We start from the raw sequence: 12,298 nt of genomic DNA on the forward strand, positions 1-12,298 counted from the left end.
TGTGCCTAGTCCTTGTGTTAATGCATGACTTGAACCTACAACCACTGGCAAACTCCCTAAAGTCTAATGGGTGCTGAAGAGACTAGTGGCTTATGAAACTTTACCAAAATCTATGTATCATCAGGGCACATTTGACGCATACGACTATGACTGTTGACCAAATGGTCCAACAAGAACATATGCACTGGTCTTTCCACGGGTATAGGACATTAAATGTTAACATTAACTGACCCACCTGAACACGATAGTTGTGTGTGAGGAGAGAGCAACTTCACTGAAGGCGTAATAGTTATGTGGTTGCTGCAACTGTTCCAGGAAGTCCTGTAATTATGCATTGAAAAATTAAAAAGACACATGCCTATCTAATAGACTTAATCCTGCAAAACAAACTAAAACTATCTACTGATCCTTAAATTAAAACAAGAACAATATTGGAATGGATCAATCAATCAGATATTTGTATAGTGCGGCTTTTGACCTGGGGGGAGGGGGGAGGGTCTCAAGGCGCTGTTGGGGGACGTGGATCAGTCGAAGAGCCAAGTCTTGAGGTCCTTCCTGAACTGAGCCAGCGAGGGTGACTGAGGTGAAGCGTGAGTGTGTTCTAGGTCTGTATGGCAAGATAGAAGAATAATCTTTCTCCAGCCAGGTCTTCTAGATCCTAGGGGTAGTGGCAAGGGCCAGTTGAACAAAGTGAAGTTGCCTGGTGGGGTGCGTAGAAGGAGAGGCGGTGGTTGAGGTAGGCAGGTCCGATGTTGTGTAGGGCTTTATTAAGTGTGTGTTAGGAGTTTGAAAGTGATGTTTGTTGACGGGGAGCCAGTGTAGGTCTCTCAGGTGGGCAGAGATTTGGCTGTGGCGGGGGATTTCCAGGATGAGTCTGGCCACAGCTTTCTGTATTCTCTGTAGTCTTGTTTGGAGTTTCTTCCTAATGGCGGTATAGAGTACGTTGTCGTAGTCGATTTTGCTACTGACAAGTGCATGATCACCTGTTCTTGCATAGATGGGGATTCACTTGAAAATGTTCTGGAGCAGGCGGAGTGTGTGGAAGCACAAGGATGAGGCGGCGTTGACTTGGCGGGCCATAGAAAGCGAGAAGTCGAGTATGATGCCAAGATTGCTGGCATGGTCGGTGGGAGATGGGGCAGTTCCGAGGGCAGTGGGGCACCAGGATTCGTCCCAGGCAGTAGGGGTGAGGTCCAGAATGAGGATCTCTGTCTTATCCGAGAGGCAGCTGCCTTTCATCCAGTCGGCGAATGCCTTAATTTCGATGATAAAGTTGCTTTTGGCTGTTGATGATACGTAGGTGAGGAAAAGAATTAGCTGTTTGTCGTCGGTGTATGACACGATGTTGAGCTTGTGGTGTCTGACGATCTCCGCAAGGGGGGGTTATGTAGACATTGAAGAGGGTGGGGCTGTTTCGAGATGAAAAGTGGAAGCCTGACTCTCTGGTTTTGGCCGGTGAGGAAGGAGCTGATCCACTCCAAGGCTTTGCCGCGGATGCCAGAGTCATGTAGTCTGGTGCATAAGGTGCTGTGGAAGACGGTTTCAAATGCGGCAGAGCAGCCGAGGAGGATGGAGGAGGCAGCTGTTTCGCCGTGATTGAGTAGGGAGTGGATGTCATCTGTGGCTGTTAGGAGTATGGTCTTGGTGCTGTGGTTGCTCCTGAATCCAGATTGGGAGGGATCTGGGATGTGGTTTGTTTCGATGAACTCAGTGAGCTGTGGGTTGATTGCTTTTTCAATTACCTTGGCTGGGCAAGGGGGCAGTGAGATTGGTCTGTAGTTTATCAGCTCCGTTGGGTCTGTGGAGGGCTTCTTCAGTAGGGGCTTTATTTCTGTGTGTTTCTAGTCATCCTGGAAGGTGGCAGTCTTAATGCAGTTGTTGATGGTACAGCATACTTCGCGGGCGATGGTGGCACAAGCTCGGCTGAAGATGTGGTGGGGGCGTGGGTCCAAGGGTGCCCTGGAGTGGATAGAACTCATGAGCTTCAGGGTGTCTTCCAGGGTGAGGAGGGTCCCATGGTTCAGGGTCGGCAGGGGGTTTGAGTCCTTGGTGGTACAGGTGGGCTGGGGTGCAGGTCTTGGCTTGCGTATCCTTTGTAGATGTCCTGGATTTTTTGGTGAAAGAAGATGGCGAGGTTTTAGAAGAGGTCTTGGGTGGGAAATGTCTGTGGTGTCCATCCCGGGTTTTGCAAATTATTTGACTATGGTGAAGAGTTCCTTGCTGTTGTGTGCGTTGGCCCCTCCTGAATGATTAGTTTTCTACCTAATCTGATGAGCCAGTGGTGCGATTTGACAGCGTCTTTGAATGTTTTGTGGTCTGTTGTGCTCTTGATATTTCTCCAATTTCTCTCGAATCGTCTGCAGGTGCGCTTTAAACCTTGGAGGTTGGGGGAGAACCAGCTGGGTTTTCTGTGGTGTTGATTGCTGGGGAGGTGCTTAAGGGTGCTTGAGTGTTGATGCAGTCGACTATCCATTGGTGGAGGTTGTGGGCCGAGGCGTTGTCGTCCGTAGTGTCCGGTGGTGGGGAGTGGCAGAGTCCTGCGGAGAGCTGGGCTTTGGTGCCCTTTGTAGGAAAGTAGCCTCTTTTTGGCATGGTTACCCCTACTTCTTGCCTGATGTCATTATGTTTTGACTGTGTTCACTGGGATCCTGCTAACCAGGACCCCAGTGACTGCTCTCTCCCTCTAAATTTGTTTGCTTGGGACTTCACACACCCCACATTTGGCATACTGCTGCCCCTATATAAGTCCCTAGTATATGGTACCCAGAGCATTGGGGCACCAGGGGTTCCCCATGGGCAGCAGCATGTATTATGCCACCCATGGGAGCCCTTGTAAAATGTGTCTGCAGGCCTGCCATTGTAGCCTATGTGAAAAGGTGCTTGCACCCTTTCACTTCAGTTCACTGCACCAGGTTACTGTAAGTCACCCCTGTGGTAGCCCTCCCAGCCCAGAGGGCAGGGTTCACCTACCTGTGTATGAGGGCACCCCTGTATGAGCAGATGTGCCCCTGTGAACTCCAGCTCCATTTTACTAGACTTCGTAAGTGCAGGGAAGCCACTTTACCCATGTAATGGACACAGGTCTACCTGACTACCTGTGTCTATCTACATAACGGTAAATCCAAACCTGGACATGTTTGATACCAAACATGTCAGAATCATACCCCAAGACTGTTGCCAGTATTGGTTGTATGATTCAGTGCACTCTGGGAGCTCCTTAGAGAACCCCCTGCATTGCTCCTACCAGTTGTTTGGGGTTTTCCGGCAGCCCACGCTGCTGCCACCCCTCAGACAGGTTACTGACCTCCTACTGCTTGACCAGCTTATGCAGAGGAAGGCAGAACAAAGATTTTCTGTGGGAGAGGGAGACTGCACACACTTTCTTGGAAATAGGTGTTAAATGGCTTGGAAGGGGTAGCCTCCTTAAGCCATTGGTATGCTTTGAAGGGAACATTTGGTGCCCTCCTTCCATAAACCGGTTTGCACCAGCCCTGGGACCCCCGGTCCCTGCTCTGTTATGATACTGGACAGTGGAAATGGGAGTCACCACTTCCCTTTCCATCACCACCCCAGGGGTGGTGCCAAGAGCTCCTACAGGTGGCCACTTGATTCTGCTATCTTGAATACAAGGTGGACAGAGGCCACTGGGAGCATCTGAGTGGCCAGGACAGGTAGGTGACATCACAGCCCATTCCTGATAGGTGGTCACACTGCTAGATGAGCAGTCCCCCTTCCTGGGCTATTTGAGGTCTCCCTCTTGGGTGGGTCCTCAGATTCGACGTGCAAGATTCCAGCAGGACTCCTCTGCAGCGGTTACTTCCCCCTCTGGCACTAGAACTGCAACTGGACCCTCTAGGAATATTCAATCTGCAACTACAGTGACGACTCCGCTCTGCAATATTGTCCCTCCGGCTCCTTCCAGCAACATTTCCCCAGCTGTGCATCCACTGAGCGCAACGAGTCTTCAGCCTGCACAAGAAAGAAGAAGGAATCTCCTTTGGAGTGAAGGAGTCACTCCCCTGCATCCACCAACTGCAATGACGACTGGCTGCGTGGATCTCCTCTCCTCCAGAGCTGCGTGGATCCTGCATCACAGGTAGTGGTCTGCAGTGGTCCCCTTTGTCCTCTCTACCAGCTGTCAAACTTGGGAGATGGTAAGCCCTTGCCGCTCCACGCTGGACAGTACCTCCGTGCACTGCGTCTCTTGCAGCTTCCAAGGCTTGTTGGAATCTCCTCCCAGGGATCATCAAGTTCTTTGTAGCCCCAGCACTCCTCCGTGCGATGCACAGCCCTCTGCATGCTTCTTTAGCGACATGGGACTCTTTTCCAGGTGTGCTGCGTGGGCCCCACTGCGACTCCTGTGCTTGCTGCCTGTGGGTCACCTGTGGGGGCTGCCTCCTCTCCCTGCGACTCTCCTCACTGCTGAGGGTCACCTGGGACTCCCATCTATGGTTTCAGTCCCCCTGGTCCTTGCTAGTCTCCTGCAGCTCCCCATGTCTTCTTCCACAAGATGTGCCTTTGCCAAGGCTTTTTTGTGTTTTTTCCACACCACTGACCGACTGCAATCCTTCTTCTGCTGTGGGACGTCAACTACACTACTTCAGGAACTCTTCAGCTGCTCCGGTGCTGCACTGCTGACCGCCTTCATCAACAGTTGGCTGGTCCTGCATCCACTGAAGGATGGGTAGTGGCTCCTGCAACGAACGGATACACTCACGTGAACTAGACTTGGTCCCCTTCCCTTACAGGTCTTCCTCTACGAGGATCCACCTTTGGTTTCTTGCAGTCTTGTCTGGGTCTTGTGTATTCCTTTTCTGAAGTCCTTTTTGTGGGTTTGGGGAAAAACAGATACTTACCTCTTTTCTCCTGGTAGCTGGGGGGCACTCTGGTACTTACTTTTTGAAGTTCCTAGTTTCTCCAGCTGCCCTCTACCGATTCCACTTCCTTGGGTGGGAGCCCGACTTTTGCATTCGACTTACTTAGTATATGGTTTGGTTTCCCCCTAGGGTCTTCAGTGTTTTCTTTTGCATTTACTGTTGGCTATTGTTTTCTGTGCTAATCACTGACTCCTAATGTGTGCAGAATAGTGTGTTTACTTACCTCAAGTTGGGGTATTGCCTATACAGCATTTTGGTACTTGTGTTACCATAATAAAGTACCTTTATTTTTGTAACAAAGTGTGGCTCTTTCACGTGTGTAAGTGCTGTGTGACTACAGTGGTATTGCACAGGCTTTGCATGTCTCCTAGATAGGTCTTCGCTGCTCATCCTCAGCTACTGCTAGAGTGCCCTGGCTTCCTATACACTGACTACATCTCACTAAAAGGGGATACCTGGACATGGTATAAGGTGATAACACCATAGGTGCTCACCACACACCAGGCCAGCTTCCTAAGTTTCTGTGTGGGGGGGCGGTGGGCGTGTTGATGTTTGGTGATCTTGGTGAAGGAAAAATGGAGGTCGGTCTAGTGGAGTTCGGAGGTGTGTGAGAGAAGGAGATGATGTTTCTGGCAGAGAAGACTGAGTCGATGGTGTGTCATGCTGAGTGTGTGGGTAGTTAACCAGTTGGTTGAGGCCGAGGGTTGCGAGGTTCTCCATGAGGGATGAGGTGTTCGGGTTGCTGTGGTTTTCGAGGTGAAAGTTGAGGTCACTGAGGAGAATGTAGTTTGTTGAGGTGAAGGCATGGGGAGTGATGAGGTCAGCCAGGGCTTCGCTGAAAGGTGGGACCGAGTCGGTTAGGGAAGGGGTGGTGGGGGTCTGTAGATGAGGGTACCGCGGAGGGCGGTTTTGGGATTTTTAGGCATCTGAAAGTGTAGGTGTTCGGCGACAGGGGTTTGGACATCGATGCTAGTTGTGATGTGGAGTGTGTTTTTGTGGATGATGGCGACTCATCCTCCTAGTCGGTTAACACAGTCTTTATGGATCATCTTGTAACCGTCTGGGATGGCAGTGGCGATGTCCAGGGCCGAGATGGTGGTTATCCAGGTCTCTGTGAAAAAGGTGACGTCTGGGGCGATGGAGTGTAGTAGATCCCATACTTCTATTGCGTGTTTGACGATGGAGCGAGTGATGAGCAGTATGCATCTGAGGTATCCGGATGGGCAAGCGGAGGGGGGGAGTTCGGTGTGCAGGGGCAGGTGAAAGTGCAGTTGCAGCTTGAGAAGGGTGCATGGTTGCCCCTAGGGGTGCATGTGGCAGAGCCTCTGGAGATGAGGGCGTGCAGGGTCTTGGCATCATATCGTAGGATGGTGCGGGAGCCAGGGTCCATGGCGCTGGGTGCGGTCTAGGAGCAGACGGGCTTGCCTTTGGTGCGCCTTCGCCATGCTAGTGGCACAGCCATGCAGTGGCCACCTTTAAGAAGGGGAGAGAGGTGGGAGGGGTCAGTCAGCTGGCAGGCTGGAAATGCGGTGCTTAGAGGGGGTGGGGACGCAGGGGTGAGCAGCAGCAGGGGAGCAAGGGGAAACGGAGACAGGAGCCAAAGAGGGAAAAGCGAGTGAAAAGGAGTGAAAAGTGGACAAACCGACAACAAGTTAAAGAAGGTAAAAAAGAGGCAGAGAGAAAGACAAAATGGCTACCACTGTGCCACCAGGGATAAGGCGCAGGCAGGAGCCTGCATTGGAGTAGGGCTTCGAACACAGAGCCAGGCAGGCTCGGAGGGCAGCAGCATCAACAGGTGGTGCATGGGGGAGCGACACAGACTCTGACCAAAAGGTCAATGAGAGCAGATAAACATGAAATCAACATGATTTAGACCCTGTGTGTCATATGAAGCAGTCATCATAGTGCTGGAATTGGAAGAGGAAGTAGGGGCTTTTATGCCCTATACCATTCCTTCATTTGCACTGGGAGAATTTAGCCCTCCGAACTCCTTTCGGAGGGCCACGGAGCAATCAGGGGTTAACTGTGGTGGTTGACGCCTTCATTCTTGATGTCCTGGCGCCCATCCTACTATGGATCCCACACAACTGGGCCAAGTAACCCACTTGCAGTTGAATCTCAGTGGGGTAGCGGTGGTCCAGCAGTCAAGGCTTCCTCTGGGGTGGAGGGTAGGTCAGTGATTTTTACTCATAACTGAAAGTGCTAACATTACGACCAATAAATCAATTTCCAGCCAGATACTTGCTCTTCTTAGAAAAAAAGCTGTATTTTATTTATAACTCTACACATGCAAAGAGATGCAACATTGAAATGCAACAACACAATCCCCTTTGAGGCCGAGTCTCTTAGTTGTCAGGTGAAGCCCTGACCCACCCTCCTTGATGTAACATTTTCTGGGTTATTCCTCATTCATTGGCCGCATTAGGGAATTGAAACTGTTAGGCCATACTCACGAGTTCCCTTTTGACTCTTCAGGTTTTCAGTTAAGTGTCTGTGGTGCTGTAGCACCTTCAGCATGGAATCCTGAAGGGGAACATAGGCCCAAGTTCAAGCCTTACCCACTCCTGTAGCACGGAAGCATTTGGCGTCAATGTGGATGCCCTCAGCGCGGGCACTCACAACTTCAGATCCTCCTTGGAGGATCGGAGCCACTTCCATCTCCCAGTGATGCAGTAAGTCAAGTTCTCCCCGGTGGGGTTGGGAATCAGTCCTTTGGCTCCCGGCTGGAGTCTGGCGAGGGCTTGTCATCCTCCACATCCTCCTGGTCCCCAAGGATCAATCAGGGCAGATCCTTCAGAGAAGCTAGATGTGCCGGTCTCAGCCTCTCTCCACTTCTGGGCAATGGACCGAAGTCTTTGATGGTTTGGTCCAGGCAGCCCCTCTCTGAGCATACAGGAGTGCTGTGATACCTTCTGGATGCAATGGAGACTGTTAAGGTTCAATCACCCCCACTACGATGGCTCCTTCTGGCATATGTCACTAGTCTTGGTATGCTGCTCGCACTTCACTGGTGGCCCCGTCTGGCATATGGGATCACCGCAATGAGGCCGTGTTGGCTTGGTGCCCTTCCCACTGTGCTCAGTACATAGCACAGTCTATGGGGGCCCCTCACCTGTTATATGGTGGTCACCGAAAAACAGTCTTGCACCTGGACTATGGCCCGATTTGTGCACAGCTGAATCCTCGCACCTTGCAGAGGGAGTCCTCATGGTAGGGCTTCTCACTGGACCTTGCTCCTTCCAACTCTTTTCTTCCTCACAAGGCACACTGGTCTTTGTAAGGAGGCAGGGGCTGGTGCTCCAGGGTCCAGGGCAGGTGGTCTTGTTTTCCCTGGTTGATATCTCCTCACCCAGGAGGGAAACTAGCCGGCCTTGGCACGCAGTCCTGATCACAGACAGAAGCCTTGCAGAGCTTCCCTGTGTAACACAGCCCATCTTGCTGCTTGGCAACTCCTCCTTCTTATAGTCCTCTTCTAGACACCAAATGTGATATAGGGCATTGATTTGGAGGTTTTATGTTGGGGTTCTCCTTCCACTTTTCATCTTCCTTAATAAAAGATGTCTGTCACAGCAGGCACTAATTGAAGCTAATTGTTCACAACACAATTCATGGGTGTTACCTGAGTTCAAACCTGGATGTCAGCCACAGTAATATGTGCATCAAAAGATTATTCCCAGACCCCCACACCTACTCTTTATGTTTCTCTTATCAGCACCGTCTTCCTTCCTGAGATGTATCCAGGCCCCTTCCTTGTGATCTGTAACTGCGTCAAAGATCAGTCTTTTGACATTTAAAGGGAGTCTTTTCCTTTTCCCTCCAGTGTGCCCCCACACATCTCACAGGAAGGCAGCAGTAGACAAACCTGTCTAGGGAGATTCCTCATGTATTTACCAGGAAGGCTTGGGCTTCCCAAAACGGAACTCATGCTCTTCCTTGCAATGTACCCTTGCCGGCAAATGTACCCAGTTACACTCACAGCAAACTTACTGTCTAGCACTATTACCTCGATGCATTATACCCTTACATGTACACATGCATTCAGCACACACATTGTCTGCGCACTGTTCAGCACTGAAGCTTTTCTATCTTTAACCAGGGTGTCATATTTAAAAACATGGACACTCACCATGTGCATGCTACACAACTCCTCACCCATTATGTATTGTACTCCACACAAGCACATGCCTTATCTTCATATGCATATCACTAAGTCTCTCAATCCCTCATAAAATGTACTCCTCTCAGACATACATACACCCAGTACTACTCCATCCTTGTACTATACCCTACATACAACTAACACAGAGTCACTACTGAAGTGCTGCGTAGCCCTCCACAGCTACCTGGTGTAGGCCAAGAGTGAGTTAAGTGCACAGCAGCAGATTTTTTTAAATGGTGAGTGAGCCTTTAGGCCTCATTCCAGTGACACAAGGTGATCATGTCCTGTTCACTACTACTGATCACTACACAGTCTTCTGCCTCCACTTCGTTTATGTTGCTTAATTCATGGTGATGGTGGCAGCCTTCCACCACTATGAGGGTAACGCTTTGGGCATCCCTCCCAATCCATCAAGACCACAGTCTGTGAGACATGCCTACGTCATGACACACATGCATGATCTGTGTTCGCCTATGACCAAAAAAATCAACAGTTCGATGGCATCTGTCGCTGTAGATACACATGGTATGCATGAGCTCGCCATCTGGTGTTGGGTCGGAGTGTTACAAGTTGTTTTTCTTCGAAGAAGTGTTTTCGAGTCACGGGACCGAGTGACTCCACCTTCTGTGCTCATTGCGCATGGGCGTCGACTCCATCTTCGATTGTTTTCTTTCCGCCATCGGGTTCGGACGTGTTCCTGTCGCTCCGAGTTTCGGAACGGAAAGATAGCTGAAGACGGAAGATTTTCGACGGTATCGTTGCGATCCGGTTAGAGATAGACACATACGACGACGCGTTGAACATCGAAGCGCTTCGGTGCCCTTCGGGGTAGATTTCGGCACCCCGTCGGGGCCTAGTCGGCCCGACCGCGTGGAGGACAACGCCGATGGAACGGACCCCGTTTCGATTCTGCCCCGAATGCCACAACAAATATCCTTATACGGACCTGCACTCGGTCTGTAATCTGTGCCTGTCACCCGAGCACAGCGAAGAATCCTGTGAGGCCTGTCGGGCGTTCCGGTCCCGAAAAACTCTGCGCGACCGTCGAGCGAGAAGACTGCAGATGGCGTCCACGCCAAAAGAGCGTCGACAGTTCGAGACAGAAGAAGAACAGGAGGAATCCTTTTCCATCCAGGATTCAGACTCCGACGAGCTACACTCTACAAGAACTGTGAGTAAGACGTCGAGATCAAACCTTAAAAAAGGAAAGAAGGCCCAGGGGACGCCACTGCCAACCGGCCATGGCTCCACCCAAATTCTCGGTGACCAACAATCGGCACCGAAAAAGGCCCATTCAGTGTCGAGATCGTCCGACTTCGGTCGAGACACCGGCACGCAGCCTCCTCGGGACCGAGAGAGTGCTAAACAGAAGCATCGACACCGAGAGTTCGGTGTCGACACCGATCGACGCCGAGACAGTGGCGCCGAAGACCATAGAGGCCAAGAATTTTCGGCACAGAAAAAGAGGAAGGTTACCTCGGAGCCGAAAAAACAATCGACAGGGTTTTCGGAGCCGAAAAAAGCGACATCAGACCCTTTTTCTGGCTCCTATACCGAAGAGCATTCTATGTCTTCTCAAATGAAGAAACATAGATTTGAACAAGAACTGCAATCCACTGACGTGGATCACACGCAAAAGCGTATCTTTATTCAGCAGGGGACTGGGAAGATCAGTACCCTTCCACCTGTCAAACGAAAGAGAACGCTTCAGTTTACTCCTCAGCAACAAACAACACAAAAGGTAACACCTCCTCCCTCGCCTCCACCTGTAACTCCGGCTTCGCCAACTTACACCCCGTCACATTCGCCAGCTCACACCGCCATGAGCCACGATGACCAAGATCAGGATGCGTGGGACTTGTACGACGCACCAGTGTCTGATAACAGCCCAGACACATACCCAACTAGGCCATCACCACCGGAAGACAGCACAGCCTACTCACAAGTGGTGGCTAGAGCAGCTCTATTCCATAATGTGGAACTACACTCGGAACAAGTAGAGGATGATTTTTTATTTAACACCCTCTCCTCAACCCACAGCTCCTACCAAAGCCTGCCGATGCTCCCAGGCATGCTACGCCATGCAAAGGACATTTTCAAGGAGCCAGTTAAAAGTAGGGCAGTGACGCCTAGGGTGGACAAAAAGTATAAGGCGCCCCCTACGGACCCTGTATTCATCACCTCTCAGCTGCCACCAGACTCTGTGGTGGTAGGGGCTGCCAGAAAACGGGCAAACTCACACACTTCTGGGGATGCACCTCCCCCAGATAAAGAAAGTAGGAAGTTCGATGCAGCCGGGAAGAAGGTTGCTGTCCAAGCAGCAAACCAGTGGCGCATCGCAAATTCACAAGCGCTGCTAGCGCGATACGACAGAGCCCACTGGGATGAGATGCAGCATCTCATTGAACATCTCCCAAAAGATCTGCAAAAAAGAGCAAAACAGGTTGTTGAGGAGGGTCAAAACATTTCCAACAATCAAATACGCTCCTCCATGGATGCAGCAGACACGGCCGCAAGAACCATTAATACGTCGGTTACCATCCGTAGGCACGCATGGCTCAGAACGTCTGGATTCAAGCCAGAAATTCAGCAGGCAGTGCTTAACATGCCAGTAAACGAGAAACTTCTGTTCGGTCCGGAGGTCGACACAGCCATAGAAAAGCTCAAGAAGGACACTGACACTGCCAAGGCCATGGGCGCACTCTACTCCCCGCAGAGCAGAGGATCTTATAACACCTTCCGCAAAACACCTTTTAGAGGAGGGTTTCGGGGTCAGGCCACACAAGCTAGCACCTCACAGTCCGCACCGCCCACCTACCAGGGACAGTACAGGGGAGGTTTTCGGGGCCAGTATAGAGGGGGGCAATTTCCTAGGAATAGAGGAAGATTTCAAAGCCCCAAAACCACTACCAACAAGCAGTGACTCACACGTCACTCACCCCTCCCACACAACACCAGTGGGGGGGAGGATACATCAATATTACGAAGCATGGGACAAAATAACTACAGACACATGGGTCCTAGCAATTATCCAACATGGTTATTGCATAGAATTCATGCAATTCCCTCCAGACATACCACCAAAATCACAAAATTTATCAAAATACCATTCACAGCTTCTAGAGATAGAAGTTCAAGCACTACTGCAAAAAAAATGCAATAGAATTAGTACCAAGCACACAAATAAACACAGGAGTTTATTCACTGTACTTCTTGATACCAAAAAAGGACGAAACACTGAGACCAATTCTAGACCTCAGGG

General features: G+C 50.7%; 1 protein-coding gene across 1 annotated transcript in view; it reads left to right on the forward strand.

The window, feature by feature from the left end:
* Positions 1-12,298, forward strand: part of NUBP1 (NUBP iron-sulfur cluster assembly factor 1, cytosolic) — a 320,559-nt gene that overhangs the window by 134,416 nt on the left and 173,845 nt on the right. The gene's annotated exons all lie outside the window — the stretch shown is intronic.

This window comes from Pleurodeles waltl, chromosome 10, assembly GCF_031143425.1.
Source record: "Pleurodeles waltl isolate 20211129_DDA chromosome 10, aPleWal1.hap1.20221129, whole genome shotgun sequence".
In the NCBI taxonomy this organism is placed as follows: Eukaryota; Metazoa; Chordata; class Amphibia; order Caudata; family Salamandridae; genus Pleurodeles; species Pleurodeles waltl.